Raw genomic sequence first — 20,115 nt, 5'->3', positions numbered from 1 at the left:
AATAGACATGAAGATTAACTGAAGTATATAAACAAGATGTACATAAATAAAAATAAAATGCATTTAAATAATAAACTTTAATTATATTTACAAAGAAAATTAAATGTTGCTCATATCAAATATAATTTTCGTCCAATATTCACTAACACTTACTTTGTGTCAGACTAACTGATCAAAAGATATGCTATAATGAAAGTTCTCCTTTTACACTGCACCACTGCACACACACAAAAAAGAAACATTGACACAATTTACACAACTTTAATATGCACTAGCATCCAGATACTTTTTTTCCAGTAGGGTTGAATCATAATGTATCTGATGCAACACTGTGCCTTGAGTAGCACATATTATATTTCACCCGATCTCATCATTCCTGCTTCCTCAAAGAAGTAACCCTGGCAACAAGGATTCACCCCATTTCTCTCCTCTCTCCCTCACAAAACCCTCTTCCCAGCAAACAGCAAAACACAGCCCACTGTTGTTGTGAAGCCATGCAACTGCAGCAAAACAAATCTAAGCTTGCCTTGTTTTGATGATGTTGCTTAATCTGTGTGGATGAGAGCAAGAAGAGGGAGGGCCTTCCAGCTGAATGCTTGCAGAGTTCTGACCAATCAGAAGCCTGGATTCATCCCCATGCTGCTGGACGGGTTGTTGCTGGTGGTAACAGAGCTTTGATTGGTTGTTCAGCTGTGTCTAAGAAAAGGAGTTTTTGAACAGAGTTATTATTGTTTTGGTTAAAGAGGTGTTTTGATTAAGCTTGTTTTTATTTGGCTCAAATGGGGTGAGCAGAGTTTACAACCCCTTTGATGATGTCACTTGTGTTTATCATCTACCTTTCACAGTGATCAGTTCAACAGCCCACGTCAGCCTCAACGCCTTTGATATTCTGGATAAACAGGGTCATGTGCCACAGGTCAAACAGCACTATTGATTTTGGATATCTGTCTCATTCTCAGTCTTCAAAGATGTTTTTAGGCAAAAACAATGGCTATCATGCACCTGTAAAGTTTTTTTCTCTGTTTTGAAAATTATATATACAATTAAATGCTTATAAGAATAATTTATATTATAGTAATATTTCATAGAAAATTTTATAATGATTTTTTTCTTCTGCATTGAGCCATATATCACTTTAGCAGCACTTACATGCACCAAAATTAAATGTTTATGTTAATATATATATCTGTTTTCTAGTAGATTTAACTAATTTAGCTGATAATATACTAAATTTTATTCTGGCTGTTCATAGTATTTTAAAAATGCTTGTTGTAAAAATATTTCACTCTAATAAAATAAAATAAAATAAAATAAAATAAAATAAAATAAAATAAAATAAAATAAAATAAAAATAAAAAAAATAAAATAAAATTTAACAATCAAAACAAAACTAAAATAAAATTAAATTAAAAAATTAAAAAATGAATGAATAAAATAAAATAAAGTAAAATAAGATAAAATAAAATAAAATAAAATAAAGCAAAGAAAAGAAAAGAAAAGCAAAAAATAAAAATAAAACAAAACTAGAATGAAATAAAAATAAAACTAGAATAAAATAAAACAAAATTAAATTACACAAAACAAACAAAACTAAAATAGAATAGAATAAAATAAAATAAAGCAAAACAAACAAAAATAAAATAAAATTAAAAAAATAAAACAAAAGAAAAGAAAACAAGAATAAAACAAAACGAAACATAACTAGAATAAAAAATAAATAATCAATATATAAAATAAAATATAATTAAATAAAACAAAACAAGAATCAAATAAAACAAAACTAGAATAAAATAAAAGAAAACAAAAATAGAATAGAATAAATCAAAACAAAACAAAAATAGAATAAAATATTGAATGTTACTGTTAAATAAACACCCCACATATGCCTATATTCAAACATACATTTTTTGAAAGCATGTACTACAAAAAATATTTTTAATTGTTTAATGCAATCTTTCAATGTTACGGAAGTATGATGGATATTTGGGGATGACTATTAGGTAATCTTATTAGTCTATATGTCTCGCTTTCAAAACATTTACCTGAGGTTAATGCATAACGTATTGTATCTTTAGAGTTCAAAAGCGCATAGATGTCAACAGCGCTGACAGCATTCAGCATAGTTTCTCTTGCTGCTAGAGTTCAAGGGTGTTTGGTGCGTAAACGTCCTCTTGTTGTCTGATGTGCTGGTGGTGCTTCAAAGGGGTGTCTTTGTTCTGATGCTCTGTTGCTTTGGAGACAGGCCGAGCTCTTAGCCAATCAGATGCTGACTGGAGGACTGTAGCAACTTTTATTTTACCTCTCTAAGTACAGATCCTGCAGTACTGTAGCAAACATATTGATAAGTGCTATGAGGGAAAACACAAACAAACTCAGAGATAAGTATGAAAATTGATATCAGATTTTCTGTATATTCAGTTATTATATATAGAAATATAAATAACTATATTAATGCAATTAGATATTAAAGATTAAATTAAATTGTTGTTTTAAAAAATGCACACTATGTTAAATAAATACCATATTGCATAGTACAAATGAAGTAACACAGCATTTAAAAAGGAATATAACATAATGTTGAAACCATAATAATAATAATAATTTGCAGTACAATCCAACTTTTATTTAAAAAATATATGCATGCATGTTTCTGTTATATAACACATTTTGCATCTCATCTGCTTAGTTTCAGCTGAGAAGCACATTTACTAAATGGTATTATGAAAGCTAATACAGGAAAAGTGCCATGTGACTCACAGTCTAGAGTGCACAAGTGGGAAACTATTTTATAACTTTCTTTACACTTACACTTAGATAGGGTTCCTCGACACTGAGTAAACTGCAGGCTGTCATAATACCAATAATGCCAACAACAACAAAGAAGCTGCAAAAATATCACATATTAACAAATATCATGTCAAGATTACACAACAGCATTGCAAACACCCAACTGTGGCTTTGCAGTGCACGGTGTAGTGTAGACGCAGGTGTGTGTATGTGTGCGTTTTTGTGTGTGAATGGGCATATGCAGCTTCAGAAAAACAACTACGAGCAGTCGGCTTTCACACATACAGGAAGCAGCTGGTAAAACTGCACTGACTGAGAATGTGCAACACCCTGCAACTTAATGCAACAAAAGAGAATAAGGAGAGGAGACACTCGAGAGAGAAAGGTGAGCAAGCTGCACACTGGTAATGTGATCTACTTGATCTTACTGCTGCATTTGACACAACTGATCACAACATACTCATAGATCAGTTACAGAATTACACTGGTCTTAAAAATTAGGAACTAAGTTTAAATCCTCTCTGACCTGTTTGTGTATTTCCGTGAGGAGTCATCCTGGTTGACAGCAGTAAAGTAGTGTCACAAAGATCTGTCTAGACCCCCTCCTGTTTCCTAGACACTATAAGGTTACCAAGTGCGACATTTTCACGAGACATAATTTCAGTCAGCCAATCAGATGTTCAAGTTTACAGTTTAAATTCAGTTTGGCTTGCAATCAGGGTTTGGGGTTTGTACACCACTGTTAGACTATGTTTACACTACAGCGATATAGTTAAAAATGTAAACGTTTTTCAAGTTTACACGACAACATTTTCAAAATGATTCACATTTACACGTAATGTAATGTAATGCGATGTGTGTATTTCTATAGCGCATTTATCATGTATGGCCGTACACCCAAAGCGCATTGAAATCATGACGGGGTCTCTCCACACCACCGCCAGTGTGCAGCATCCACTTGGATGATGTGACGGCAGCCACAGGACAACGGTGCTAGTGAACTCGCCCCATACCAGCAATAGTTGGAGTGGAGAAACAGTGATTGAGCCAATTCAGTGGATGGGGATGATTGGTAGGCCATGATGGTTAAGGGTTGATGGAGGAATTTGGCCAGGACATTGGGGTTTCACTCCAAATCTTATGAAAAGTGCCGTAAGATTTTTAATGACCACAGAGAGTCAGGACTTCAGTTTAACGTCTCACCTGAAAGACGGTGCTCACTGACAATATAGTGTCCCCTTCACTTTTACTGGGGCCTTAGGACCCACACTGCTGGCCTCACTAACACCACTTCCAACAGCAACCTAGCTTTCCCATGTAGTCACCCATCCAGGTACTGACCAGGCTCAGCCCTGCTTAGACCGAGTGAGTAACCGACCTTGGACTAGAAGGTCATATGGCTGTGACATTGATGAAAATGGTCAAAGACAATATATTGCGTATACCAGTATTTTAAAGCTACTGCTAGTATTTAAAGCTATCATCTTGTTAGCACACAGTACCCTGTAAAGAAGTGATTACAGTATGTGATGCCAGAGGTTCAGTGTTGGTGTGACGTAAATTCACTCGATGCTGATAAACAGTCAGCAACAACAACACTACCACATAATCTGCCATTGTTTTGCATTTATTTGTGCTTGCTCAATGGTCATGTCCACACATACACAGACATTTTTTGTAAACAGATCTTACAGAAATAAATCTAGTGCATGCATGCAGTTTAAAAAAAAACTTAATTCAAATAAAAAATGCAAAAATAAAACTTTGTCAAAAGCATGCCAAAGCTATAGGTGGTGATCTACTTTTAACTGTAAATTCATGTTGGTTAATCAGAAGCCTAAAAAAGTATGGAGTCAATCTAGGTCCATATATACTTGCAAAATAAAAGATGTTTTGAAAACAAAAATAATAAATAAGGCAAAAAAATAAATAAATGCAAATCATCAAAAATCACAAAGCAAAAATACATTTTTGAGAAATAAAAATAAATTTTGCTAACAAAAATAAAAAACTCAAAGGGAAAATTAAGTTTTGAGAAATAAAAATAAAATTTGCAAACAACAACAACAACAACAACAACAACAAAAAGAACTGCAAATAAAAATCAAAGCAGAGCAAACAAACAAATAAATAAATAAAATATTTGCAATAAAAAACTATGTATATTTGCAAAACATTTTTTAAATTGCGTTGCTTTTACAAAAACCTGTCCAGTCAATTTCAATGCTCATTTTGCTTTTTAGTCAACTGTGATTTGGTGATGCTGTTTTCACTTTTCACAAGGGGGCGGAGTCAAGGAAACTTGGGCGTTTACAGCAGGCCCGGACTTACTGGGCTGTAAAACCATCTCAGTAATACTGTGTCTCCAGATGATGACTTCACTTCAATAAAGGCAGGTCCAGGCCTACTGTAAACACCCAAGTTCCCTTGACTCCGCCCCCTTGTAAAAGCAGGGCTACAAAGTGAAACGTGCAGAACTGTGAAGTGCAAAGTGAAAACAGTATCGCAAACTCAATATGCAAATTTTTATTTATTTATTTTTTTGCTCTGCTTCATATTGATCTGCAGTTTTTTTTTATGTTTGCAAATTTTATTTTTATTTCTCAAAAATACATTTTTGGAGATTTGCATTTATTTATTTAGTTATTTTGCTTCAAACAATTTTTATTTTTATTTTTTTTGCAAAACTTTCTTTTATTTTGCAAGTATATCTGGCCCTAGATTGACTCAATAAAAAAGTGTTATTATTGGTTCTGGTTGACTCTCAATTTGGTGCATCGGCCATTGCACAGATGCATGTCTTGTAAACAACAAATATCATGGGGCACAATCTGATGTCAAACAACGTAAATTATGTCATGGACTAGCCAAAAACTCTGGTTTTGCCAGCTACACAACTACACAGACTGATATTGTTGACAATTTACAAAAAGTTGCAGCTTCATTGACCCGACACTGTGTTTGCATGTGGATGAACAGCTGCAGTTTTGAAATGACTCAAGTTTGTGTGGACAGGGTCTTAATCTTGTGTAACATGCATGTCCATGTCATCATCAATTTCAAAGACTCTTGTTTTTGAGTGTTAATATGGACACGGCTGTGTAAACAAACAGGAAAAACGCATAAAAGGTTTCCTGTTTTTATCTGAAAATGTTGTCGCTTCTTATTCACTTATTATTTGCCTCTAATTTTAAACTAATTGTGTTTAGGGTTAGGGATAAGGTTTGGACTAAATTTCAAACAAGAATGATGTTCCAAGTTCAACAAAATATTGTGACTAGTTTGTATTCAGCATCTGCCCAGGATTTAAGATTATCTTATTACCTGTGATATGATGCCAGCTCTAAATTTACATAGCAAAATCCTCTGAGTAAAATTTACTCAGTTTAGTATTTGGGTGCTCTCTAAATTGAGTTAAAGCTGCTCAAATTAATGGGACATTGAAAGGATTAATAAAGTGATGATTGAGCACTGATAATGAACACCTGCTGTTGATAAGCAGAAACACAGAAGAGAAACACACAACTACAACTGACTTCAGTCACAGAAATCAGCTCAAATATAATACATTGAATCTCTCAAAATCTCAGCAAAGGATCAAGTCGAACAATAAGCAATTCCACAAACAGCAGCTTTACTTATTACCAATATTGTTTGCCCTTATTTAAAGAGGGACCAAATACTCTTTAAACTGAATAAATTTTACCCAAAGAATTTTACTGTGTATTTATAAAACTTACAATTTCCCTTACATTGCATAATTGCATTCACAAAATGTAATCATCATGTTTATTTTGCTTGAATATCACATTAGTTGTAAGCTTGATTCATCCCGGAACTGGACATTTCTTCAGTATGAACACAGTTTCTCAGCAATGCACATCACAACAACATTTATGAAGCATACATAAGTTTAAATTACAGCAGAATCAAGCCAAAACACAACGAAATTTAAAATGCTAATTTCTGTTCATAACACAATCAAATCAAACCACAACACAATGATCACTAGAACTCATTTTAATATTGGAGTCTATATTTAAATTTCCCAAGCAACAGTAAAGCATTCAGACCTTAAAAACATATGAGGAAATGGCTTATTTCCGCAGACCAACACCTAGTGGTTAAAAGCATTTCCATTGTGTCCATTATGTGTTGATTCAGTTGTGTAGTAAACTTACAATTTCTTTTTAAATTCGGTTATATTTTGGCTTGTTTCTGTTTTGTTTTGTCTTGTTTTCCCTTGTGCTTTGGCTCATTTGCATTTTGTTGTGAATTGATGTTGAGATTACTGGCACACCATAACTTTAAGAAAGTTATTTAATGACAACAGTACTCTTAATTGTAAATTGTAATTATCCTTTTTTTTCTTTGCATCTGTTTAAAAATGGCATCTATGCTGAAAAGCGCTGCAGAAATTACCGTGAATTGAGTTGAATTGGTAATGAGAGGCAGCCTGGTTGCTGGGTAAAACTGAAAGTGTTTCATCAGCAGTGGGGGATTCGCTCTTGAGGCTCAGGCTTCCCCTCATCCTAATGGAAGGAGCACAAAGCCTCTCCCTGTGCCCGAGGGTCTGCAGTGGGTTGTAATATCCTTCAAATTAAAGAGCCCGCAGTGCCTCTGTGATAGAGTGGTGGGCTGAGAGGAATCCTTGGATTGTATTAGAGGACGTTTAATTCTTGAGGAGGGTCATGTAAACCACAGCCTCCGTCAGCTGGAACTGAACAAAACAACTGGCCGTTTTGTTTCTGCCGTTTTTTTGTTATTCAAAACCTCAGGATATTTGAACTGCCTCCCCACAGCAAATTTTTTTGTATGATGATATTTTACATAATTGTAGTATATACAGTATGTTAATATTTCGGTTTTGCTGTAATTTGTATTATATTATATTATATTATATTATATTATATTATATTATATTATATTATATTATATTATATTATATTAATATATATTATATATTATATTAATTATATTATATTATATTATATCATATTATATTATATCATATTATATTATTATTATATTATATGCACCTATATTAGTTTTTTTTATCTAAATGCATCTATTATCATCTATATTATCATCTTCTATATGCATATATAATATTAATGTCAGGCTCAGGCTTAAAGGATGCTCCTCCTTCTGCACCCATTCACCTTCATCCCTCTCTTTCTCCCTCCCTTCCTCCCATCATGACATTTGGGGTCTCTGGGAGGCAGATGGGAATGAGCTTCCACTAACGTTAGTCTGAAGCCCGAGGGAGAGAACCCATTCAGAGGCACACAGATAGTCTGACAGCCACTGGACTCTTCAAAAAAAGAAAAACCCTAATGTAGCTTTTTGTTCTCTAGGAGGTACATCAGAGGTAGAACACATCTCTGTTCACTTATAGTACATTTCACCTGTTTTCACTCTTAACAAACACACACATACACACGCACGCACACACATGCACGCACAATAAAGCTTTAATATAATTTGTTTAAGTGCATGAATGAGGACATGCACTGACTGATTTTATTCCTCAATACACACATACAGTAATCTAGTATTAAACAGGAGCAATGATTTCTAGGAGAAAATATTACACTGTTGATTATACTATAGAAAATCCTTACTTTAACAAATGGAAGAAAGTGTAGATATAATTAAAATACAATTAAATGCTTAATAAATGGTTAAACATCATCAAATGGATAACAGCACGTTTTCTTTCTATTTATAATTACTGCAAAATATATGAGCTTCCATTCAATACAATGAAAAAAAAACAAGTCAACAAACAAGTTTTACAGTAAAAAATGTAAAATGGCATTCACTGAATTACATCACATGCTAATACTTTATCCTTTTTCTTAAAATCCATTTTTTATAGTACATGCAACATTTATCCTGGGGAATTTCTGGTAAAATATTTATACAAAATCTTGTATAGTCTTGTATCTTCTATAACAAAAACCAAAACATTATTAACACACAGCCGTATGATTTTTTTCAAATATATAACATACACAGTAACAGAAATAGATACATAATATTAACGATAATTGTATCTTGTAAAAATGATTGCAATAGTGTCTGTTTTATTTCAGTTCAAGTAGTATTGACTGGTTGATTGATTAATCGATATTATGGTGAATTATTTGGTCAAAATAGCCTGGTAGGAATGAAATAAGCCAATTTGAGCACTTGAGTGAATGAGTGAGTGAGCAACTAAGTGAGCGAGTGAGTGAGCATGATTGTAACAGTGAAAAGGACATCCATCAATGTACCAAAAATGAAGTATTTGTCAGGTTATAATTCTCGACAGTCAAGTCAAGCTTTTTTTTCTTCATTTTTTTGGGACTCCTATAATAGTATCCTGGGCAAGACTGGTTAGCACTGTCAACTCACAGCAAGAAGGTTGCTGGTTCGAGTCCTGGCTGGGTCAGTTGGCATTGTTGTGTGGAGTTTGCATGTTCTCCCTGTGTTCACGTGGGTTTCCTCCAGGTGCTCTGGTTTACCCCACAGTCCAAAGATATGTGGTATAGGTGAACTGAATAAACTAAACTGGTTGTAGTGTATGTGTGTGAATGTGAGAGTGTTTGGGTGTTTCCCAGTACTAGGTTGCAGCTGGAAGGGTATCCGCTGTGTAAAACATATGCTGGATAAGTTGCCGTTTCATTCTGCTGTGGCAACCCCTGATGTATAAAGGGACTAAGCTAAAGGAAATGATGAACGAATGAATATTGTAAAGCATTTTGCATATACAATACCCTCATTGCTCATCAAGTCAGTTTGGATTTTTTTTTTACCAAAACTGTAATATTTGTCATGCTATATTGGTCAAGTCAAACCTTTTTTGTTTAATAATAGTAATAGTATATAATAGTATCCAGTAGGATAAACTACATTTCAAGAGTTCACACTAACGGTGCATCCACACCTGTGGATCAATTGTTTTATTCCAAAACATAGATTAAAATTGTTAAAATGTTACTCTTTGTTCTTGGAGTGGTTTGCTTTCATACCGCAAAGTATCTAAATGGACTAAAATAACCAAAACAAGTCACATGCGAGTAAACCTTCCTCACATTGGTCACAGTTTTAGGGTTTATTTTGAAGAGCATATGAGTCCCGCTCAGCTGTAATGAGTCTTTATTTTAATTTATGGCAATAAGCAATGAGACATTATAAGCAAAAAGCTGCACTTTAATTTTGAATGGTGACACCTACAGACATGGCCACCTAATATAAATCAGAGGTAACACTTTCTCATACATAGCAGTTGACTAGAATTATGTATTATAGGCTTTACATTATAGAGAGAAATAACAGATAAACCAAGACTGCTGTTTGGTAAATTTTCTTAATGGATAAACCGCTCTCATTAATAGTTTAGCATGCTTTCACTTTCGTCTTTTCTAATATCTTTTCTTTTTTTGACATTAAATGCACATTTACCCATAGGAATGACATCCTGCCCTACTCATAATTCTCTCCTCATATAGCCGAATATATGTCTGTTACATAACCATAATACACTGTGATATAGCCTGATTTAAATCATATTGCTTTCTCACTATAATCAATGTGCTCTAGAGTGCGTTTCAATCGAGAAGAGAACACCTCATTCAGGCGATCTTAGACCGAATGTGTTAGCCCAGATCCGGGCTAGATTGCAGGATTCACAAACGCCACACGAACCGCGCTAACAGGAGAAACACACCAGGTTTCGAAACAAAAGTCTAGGTATGAAAGCACACTTAGATATTGCTTGATGCTATTAGCAGGCTGCCGCCAAGTCTTTTAGCATGTAAGGGGGTCCGAGATCAAGTAGATGTTGAGAGATCCCTCTAGTAAAGCAGGAAAAGGAGGAGATAGGGTGGAAGGGGGGATTCTTCCAAAAGGAAGATATGGCAGTAGGGCGAAATCAGTCTATTTGTAATAGGCTTAGATTAATCTGATTGGATTATTACTGATCAAGGATGAGAGACCTGCCTCAATCAATCATGTGATCCTCTCGAAATTAGTTTAATAATTTCACTAAAAACTGAATGATCTGATGCCACACAACAGCACGACAATTTAGATAAAGTACATGCCAAATTCTCAACCTTACAACCCACTTTAACATTTTCCACTTTAACAGTATGTGTGGCTTGGTCTTCTTGATGGATGCTTCTGAAGGTGTCAAGTATCGCTGCAATGTGTGTTGCAAACTGTTGCTGAAAAAGTGGACATTAAAGTGAATTTGGGCGCAGCGAGAGGCCTCTTGACCCTGCAGCTCTATTGTTTCTAATGAGTGGCAGATTGAGGGAACTGACAGCTGTGTTGGCTCTGTGTTTTCCTCCTCCTCTCTGCTTTTCCTCGACAGCTGCCCTTGCCTCGGGCCTCGGTGACTTTGGCTTGGACAGATTAGAGAGATGTAAGCACGTGTGCAATGGCTCCACAGACAATGCACACACTCCCCCTTCATCTCACTTAGCTCTTCTCTCCCTGCCTTGTTATCTTGATTGAAAATAAAATGACCATTTAAAATGTACCTGTTTGATGTCAAAATGTAAGTTTTCACCCATTTGAATTAGGCACTTAAGACAAGGCACTGCAGGTAAATAGGGATAAAGCATTACTTTATCATACAGCTATACCCCAGTTGATTAATTACAGGTACATTAATTACAAGTTGGCGGCACAGTGGCTCATTAGGTAGATCTGTCACCTCACAGCAAGAAGGTTGCTGGTTCAAGTAACTACACTGGCATAATTTGTAAGGTATGAGTGTGTGTGAATGGGAGACTGTGTCAGTGTTTTCCAGCACTGGGGGCTTGTGAGTAAGAGTGCACTCACACTATGCTATCTGAACCATGCCCAGGTGCATTACTCAGTTCTGTGACAAGTGTGAGTGCTCTGAATTGGGCCCAGGCATGGTACGTTGGCCGGCCTAGGTTTGCCAGAGTACGCTTGTAGTATGAGTGCAAAGCGCACCTGAGCCCGAAACTGAAGATGCGACATCACTTTTAAGGTACTGTTTCATATCGATTTATTAATTATTCTTACTTTTCAACAAAGGAAAATTGCCATAGTTTATTAAAGATGCAAGTCAGCTGCACCTTCAGCAAACCTCCAAACAATGACTTTTATGATAATTTATGAGCATTAAAAGTTGTGGATCTGTTCTGCAAATATCTGACTTTTTTAGCCAAATGGCTAAAACAATACAACTTTAGCAATCTTCACTATGCTGAGTGAGAGTGCACTGCAGTATGAGTGCAGGCCATCAGGGAAGAGAGGAGGGGGCGACAATCACACTTCGGCACGGTTAAAGGCAACAGCATCTAGTGTGAGTATGCCCTTAGTGTACTATCTGAGCTACGCTACAGCAGGAAGGACCAGTAAAAGATATGACAGGGAAATTGGTGGTTCATTTCGTGAAATGTTCTGTAAAACAACAGACATTAAATTACAGAAATTTACAGTAAAATAACAGACAATAAATTACAGAAATTCACTGTATAATAACATACATTAAATTGCAGACATTTACAGTAAAATAACAGACAATAAATTACAGGAATTTATTGTATAATAACAGACATTAAATTGCGGAAATTTACAGTAAAATAACAGACAATAAATTACAGAAATGTATTGTATAATAACAGACATTAAATTGCATAAATTTACAGTAAAATAACAGACATTAAATTACAGAAATTTACCGTAAAATAACAGTCATTAAATTTCAGAAATTTACAGTAAAATAACAGACAATAAATTACAGGAATTTATTGTATAATAACAGACATTAAATTGCGGAAATTTACAGTAAAATATCAGACGTTAAATGACAAAAATTTACCGTAAAATAACAGACATTAAATTACAGAAATTTACCGTAAAATAACAGTCATTAAATTTCAGAAATTTACAGTAAAATAACAGACAATAAATTACAGGAATTTATTGTATAATAACAGACATTAAATTGCGGAAATTTACAGTAAAATATCAGACGTTAAATGACAAAAATTTACCGTAAAATAACAGACATTAAATTACAGAAATTTACCGTAAAATAACAGACATAAAATTACAGATATTTACTGTAAAATAACAGACATTAAATTACAGAAATTTACCGTAAAATAACAGACGTTAAATTACAGAAATTTACCGTAAAATAACAGACATAAAATTACAAAAATTTACCGTAAAATAACAGACATAAAATTACAGAAATTTACAGTAAAATAACAGACGTTAAATTACAGAAATTTACTGTAAAATAACAGACATTAAATTACAGAAATTTACTGTAAAATAACAGACATTAAATTACAGAAATTTACCATAAAAAATGTTCAATTACAGAAATTCACCAGAAATTTTAATTTAAGCAAAAGTAAATTTCAGTAATTTAACATGCGTTAGTCCATGGTCAATTTCTGTAATTTAACGTCTGTTAATTTACTTTTTTTTCCGGCACCCCAGCTGTAGATTTTTTTTACAGAGTATGTTATATGCATATTATGCATTGTTTAAAGTGCTACTTCTGCATTTACTTTAATCTGATCACATAAATTATTTACACATAAATCTGAACAATAGAGGAGGTCAAGTTCAAAATTTAATTTTGAGATTTCTTTTGGCCAAAAAACATTCTTCACTAAAAGTTTTTTCTTTTCTTTCTTTTTTTTGTCACACTTAAATTGTGTCTGCATTTTCCAAGTACAATAAATATTTTTAAAGGACATTTTCTATGAGATTTTCTCTGAGCTTTATTTCTGTCATTGCGTGTCTCATTTCTGCCTTGTTTTCACAGGAGGCAGTGGATCAAATAAAAATGGTACACTTTTATCTGTCAAGATAAAACAATATTGCCTACAATAATATTTCTCCAACAGTCAAACTAAGTGTACACCTTTTTGACTATACTTGTCTATCTGTGCCTATACATGTGTGTAATGTGTGTTTTGCTTAACATATTTATTGTCTTTCACACATTTATTGTCTTTTATGTATTACTGTTAACATTGCTGATAGTATTGTTTTGTTTTTTGGAGTATTTCTTAGCACTTAGCACTGTCTGTATTTTCACTATTAGCTTTTCACTCAAAGTGATTTGATTTGATTTGATTTGTAAAATTTTGTTCCTTGTTCTCATCATCATTGTGTATCTGAAAATTTTCTGCACCAGTGGGTGTCGATGATGATTGGAAATCATCCACAACTGAGTGCAAACTTGCATTCATATCTTCCTCAATGTTGTTAGCCATGCCCATCTTCCGATGATTCAATCAGTTGCCAAAGGACAAAACCCTACATTATTTTCTCATTTCAAAAATTGTTTTAATTGGATGGAATGGGGAGAAAAAAAGAGCAATCTTAACTTCTGTTTCTTGCTGATTGCAATGCAATCAATCACCTGCACTCAAAAAATAGTTTGCTGTTTGTTTAAACTGCTTATTTAAAAAGAGCTGAAACAACACGATTATTGAGTTTTTATTGAGATAATTGAATTGCTTTATGTTTAAGTAAATTAGTAATTTGTAAACTAATTCCTTCATGTTGTCCTAACATAAATCCAGCAATGCTTACTGTGTGGGAAAGTATTACTATTATTATTTTTTACCGTATTCACTTGCACTGTCCTGTCTTAAAGTGTCAATTTACACCTAAATATATTTAAATGAGTGCATCAGAGCACCTACAGCAAGCAGGCTCATCCAGAGCAATGGTGCAGTCAGAGATCCACACGAGGAAGGACAAAAGCAGCAGCAGTCAGACAGTCTGAATGGAGCTGCTGTGTGCGTGTGCTGAAAGCTCTGCTGTGTGGCACAGTGGCAGCTGCTGGAAATCTGACTCTGCTTTCTTTCACCAACACATGGCTGGCTGGACGAGCAGGCGGGCATACAGTGGTTTGGGAGGGGGACAGACGTGTGTGTGGAGAAAAAGGGCACGCTTTGGCCCAAATAGCTGCCTTGCAAATGAATAGAATGAGCTGTAGAACAGAATGAGACACTTTCACCCATCAAAAGAGAGAGAGAAAAAAAAAACAAGCATGTGACTTGATCTCCATTTAGTGCACACAAAAGATCTTCAGTTTAGTGGTCTGCTTATGACATATTGATGTGACTTTTACGGTTGTGCTGATTTAGCAAAACAGGACTAATATAAATCATTTCTGAGCCTTTGGAAGTAAAGACAAAACAGTTTAATTAAAAGTTAAACCGTTTTGTTAGAGGACAATCAGCTGATCGTTATGGCAAACTAAAGTCCATATGTACAGTAAACAATTTTACATTTATTTTTTACATTTTAACAATGCAAATATATCCTCAAAAATATTTATTTATACATTTTTATGTTCCATTTATTATTACTTAATAGTTTTACAACATTTAAATAACCAAAATCTTTATTTTTTTACCATCTATTTTATTTGTTAGTTTATTTATTTATGCATTTTAGTATGTATATATATATATATATATATATATATATATATATATATATATATATATATATATATATTCACATTTATATTTATTAACTTATTTATTCTTTATATTTTTTACAAAAAAAAAGTAAAATAATGACCATTAAATTACAGAAACTTACTGTAAAATAACAGAGGTTTTAGTTATTTATTTATTCATATATTTATTTATATTTAGGTATTTCTCATATATATATATATATATATATATATATATATATATATATATATATATATATATATATATATATATATATATATATATATATAAAATAAAAGTAAAATGATGGCCATTAAATTACAGAAACTTTCCTTAAAATAACAGAGGTTTTCTTTATTTATTTATATAAATTTATTTATATTTATTTATTTTTAATTTTTTTAAATTGTGATATACGTTTATTTATATTTATTTATTTATTCATATTTATAATTACTTATTTTTATTTATTGTTTATATTTTTATGGGGAAAAAACATTAAATAATGGTCATTAAATTGCAGAAACTTACAGTAAAATAACAGAGGTTTTATTTATTTATTTATATTTATGTATTTCTTATTTATATTTATATGTTTATTTATTTATATTTATTTATTTATTCATATTTTATGTATTTTTGTTTATTTATTTAAATTAATTTTTAAAATATTTTTTAGGAAAAAAAAAATAAAATAATGGCCATTAAATTACAGAAACTTACTGTAAAATAACATTGGTTTTGTTTATTTATTTATAGCTATTCATATAAATTTATTTATATTTATGTATTTTTAATTTATATTTTTATATATGTTTATTTATATTTATTTATTTTTTCAGAGTAACATAACAAAATAACAGAGGTTGAATTATAGAAATTAAAATTTTAAGACATTTCTATAATTTAACAGTCGTTATTTTACAGTTTATTTCTGGCACCCCACCCGTAAATTTTTTTACAGTGTAGGTTTCATTAGTTAATGTATTTACAAACATGAACAAATAATGAACAATACATTCATTACAGAATTTATTCATCTTTGTTAATATTGTTAATATATAATGGCCCATATAATATGGAAAGTAAAGCCGAACACATTTTTAGCCTATTAATAAGGCACTAGTAAATGTTGAATTGTCATAATTAAGAATTGTGACACAAGTATGTCCATTTTTAGTTCAAATTAAATACATTAGCTACCGTTAACTAATGAAACATTGTAAAGTGTGACTTATTTTTTATATTTCACACAATATTTTTATTTTTTACCCACTGCATTAATGTATGTACATATAGAACATCTACAGTCAATGTCAGAGTTAAAAGACTAACTGTACAGTCAAATGACATCCTTCTTCATGGCCTAATTTGATCTGACTATTAAAATCAGATTTGCAGTAACTGTCACCCTGCCACATGCCGTGCTTGACTGCACCCGCTCACTCTCTGTCTGCTTTGTGTAGTAATTAGAGGAGTTGTGATTGTCAGACTGGGCGGTGATTAAACACCCCTCACACCCTCAGTAGGGCAGATGCTCCTGCATGATCTTCTGGGTCAATCGTCAGCTCAACAAAAGATGAAAACGAACACTCATCAGCCTTGCAAAATGCTACCCATTATATGCTCTTTTGTTACGAAGTGTGTCTGTTTTCACTTGGCGCCTTATTGTAACGTCTTTATGAGTGAAAGGTTGATGGACAAACATGGTAAAGCAAGACAATATCGATAAATAGTCGAGTTTAAAAAAAACACAACAGCTAATAGCTATAACCATATACTTTAACAGTCAATTGATTACAAGGATTCTATATGTCTAAAGAATAATTCTAAAATTATATGTTTATTTGAAGAATTCAGATGCAAAAGCCTCTAAGTGATATTGGCTCAGGCCTCTGTCAGTAATATCCCACCTTTAAGGCAGGGAATAGGTAATTTTGATTGTCTTTAGATGTAAAAATAACTGACCATACTTAGAAAAGGCAACATTTAGAAGAAAATGAACAAGGTTTTTGCATCTGAACTCTTCATACGAATGAGGCAATAAATAATTTGCATACATTGCTAGCTCACAAATCTGAAAATTCAGTCAGAGTTTACTACAACTGATTAACTGATCTATGAACTATTGTCTGCAGGCTGCCACTTTCAACCAGTCATACAAGTATTCTGGAAAGCTGTAATAAAGTATATTATAAGAATTATGTCATTTTAATTCAAGTGTATTGTACAGTACAAAACTAAATTAATTGCAGAAAAACTTTTGAGGAGTTCAGAATGTTTCTTGAGTGACTGTGGCAATGATTCAGGAGCAGTGAATGTGACAGACTGACAGATTGGGTCACTGTGATCTCATCATGACTAAACTTACACTAGCTTTATACCCCCACAGCGCCATTCACAGCAAGAGAACAAGTCAGAAAACCAACTAACTTTTTATTTTGAACTTATTAGGAACAACAAACAATGCAAGTCCACCACAATTAAAATGGGGGTTGCTTGAAGGGATGGTTCAGTCATTTGTTGGGATAGTTCATCATTTACTCATCCTCTACTTGTTTCAAACCGGTTTGAGTTTATTGCTCCTGTTGAACACAAAGGAAGATATTCTGAAGAATGTTGGGAAAAACTGCAATTGACCTAGTTTTTGTCATTAGAATAGATGTTTATAGATTATAAAAATATTTAGTTTTGTGCTAAACAGAAAGAAGAAATTCATAAATGTTTAGAACCACCTGAGTGTAAGTAAACGGTGGGGAAATAGACATTTTTGAGGTGAACACTTTTTTTTTTAATACCTCTTAAGATAGAGACAAACAAAATAAATAAATAAATAAATAAATAAATAAATAAATAAACTGCCTGTCAGTTGAGCTTTGGCTTTTCATAAAGTTGTCACCTTGGAATTATAAGGTTTTATCTGACATCTTTGTCAAAATTGAGTTACTGTATTGACACATTGTTATTAAATGACAATATATTTACATTATGGGATGTTTTGTTTTATAAGTTGTTTACATTTTAAGACTTATTAAAAAAAACAAATGTCACACACATACCGCTATGGAATGCAAAAACTTTAAAGCACAATATCTCAAAATCAATCAGAACGCAGATAGAACCCTATAAAAAAAGTGTTTTCACCCCAATAAAAAAATAAATAAATAAATACAAAATACACAATTATTTTGTCAACCACTTTCAGTATTGATCTGTAGATTTGAATTACAGAACATTTAAGGAATAAGGGATTTACAAAGCATAATTAGTTCTCACTTTAGATTAGGTCACAAAACTGGAATAAGTTATTATAAGAGTTAATAAAGCATTTGTTAACATACATCGTATCCATTACTATATGCCTGAATAATAAAATATATAAATGTGGATTTGAACAATTTATTAATTGTTTACAAACGTATACCAAATGATTCTAAAAGCCACCAACTACTCTTAAATACAAATTGTTTGTAAATAATGCAATACTAAATTTAGAAATGAAAAATTTAAAGTAATAAAGTACGAGAACACAATTATTAAGTACATTATAAATGTGCTTATAAGTCAAGAACACAGCATTTCTAGCTGTACTCATAAACTGCTTACTAATGTCAACTAATGCAGAGGTAATGCTTAACAGATAACGAATTGACTATTTGTAAATGCTTAATAAATGATTCATAGTGTGTAGTTATTATAAAGTGTTACCAAATATTTCAGTGTTATTTACTGATGTTTAAATTTAATTTAGATAAGACATTTGATACGATTTCATTTGGTATCTTGAAATAAGGAGAAATAAATTAAGTTGTTTATAGTCTTTTTTCCTGTTTAGAGTATGACTGAGCATTTAATATTCTTTTATAAGCAATTTATAAAGCATAGTCATCAAAACTGGATGAAGTTAAGTTATAATAATAGTTACAAAGTAATTCTGAATAATACGATATATAAACATAAGTTTAAATAGTTTATTAATAATCATTTATAATAATCATTCTGAATGATCTTAGAAAACCATCAACTATTCTTAAATCTCTTGTTTGCACATAATGCAATGCTCAATTTAGTGATGGAAAACTGTATCACTAACAAAGTAAAAACACAATCATTTGGCACATTATACATGTGCTATTAAGTCAAGAACACAGCATTTGTAGATGTATTTATAATCGGCTTATAAAAATCTATTAATATAGAGTTAATGCTTAACAAATAATGAGCTAACTACTTGCTAATGCTTAAATGATTCATAGCGTGCAGTTATTAAGTGTTACCAACATTTTTGTTTGCAATTCTTAATGATATCAATCAAAGTATGATGATAACTATTAATTCCTTTTTCTTCTTCACCATCTTCACCTGCGGTGTCTTGCCTTAAGCTTCATAGGAAACACTGAGGCGTTTGATGTCTGGGTTAATCCAGAGTTTGAAGCGCTCTCAGATGGTGGTTTCCTCCCTCTGTGTTCAGAGAAAGCGTGCTGGGTTTACGGTGAGCAGCTGTGAGGGGCTGTACAGAGGGACTTCACTGCTGGCTTTCAGCAGAATCACAGTGTGTTTGCTACACCTGGGGAGAAATGCTGAGCTGTTCAGGAGATTCTGACAGACTGAGGCTGTTTGATGAATGCCATCAGTGCGATTTTCTGAGATAAGGAGCTCTGCTTTCTGCTCATCACTGAGTGTCATGATCACATCAACTTTTGTGTGTTACTTTACACTCCACAGCAGGATTGAGGCTAAAGGTCTTCAGTTGACAATGAGATAATCAAACCACAGTATACTGTCCTGCTGCATTTATTCAGGACCGGTAATTCAATTAGTTTGCAGTGGAAACTAAAAATCAATACTACATTCTGAAACT

The 20,115-nt window shown here is 32.7% G+C and overlaps 1 long non-coding RNA gene across 3 annotated transcripts in view; it reads right to left on the bottom strand.

Moving 5' to 3' along the window:
- Nucleotides 1-5,468: 5,468 nt before the first annotated feature.
- Nucleotides 5,469-20,115, bottom strand: part of LOC141375657 (uncharacterized) — a 97,727-nt gene continuing 83,080 nt past the window's right edge. The window contains exon 5 of one of the 3 annotated variants that reach the window (XR_012384443.1): nt 5,469-7,507. This is a non-coding gene — a long non-coding RNA (uncharacterized lncRNA). Of the gene's footprint in view, nt 7,508-13,472; nt 14,797-17,673; nt 17,840-20,115 lie in introns of those variants that run through there. The other 2 variants (XR_012384442.1, XR_012384444.1) reach the window with 2 other exon arrangements.

The sequence above is a fragment of the Danio rerio genome, chromosome 8 (genome assembly GCF_049306965.1).
Source record: "Danio rerio strain Tuebingen ecotype United States chromosome 8, GRCz12tu, whole genome shotgun sequence".
Classification (NCBI taxonomy): Eukaryota; Metazoa; Chordata; class Actinopteri; order Cypriniformes; family Danionidae; genus Danio; species Danio rerio.
This window is presented reverse-complemented; position numbering and strand designations above follow the sequence as displayed.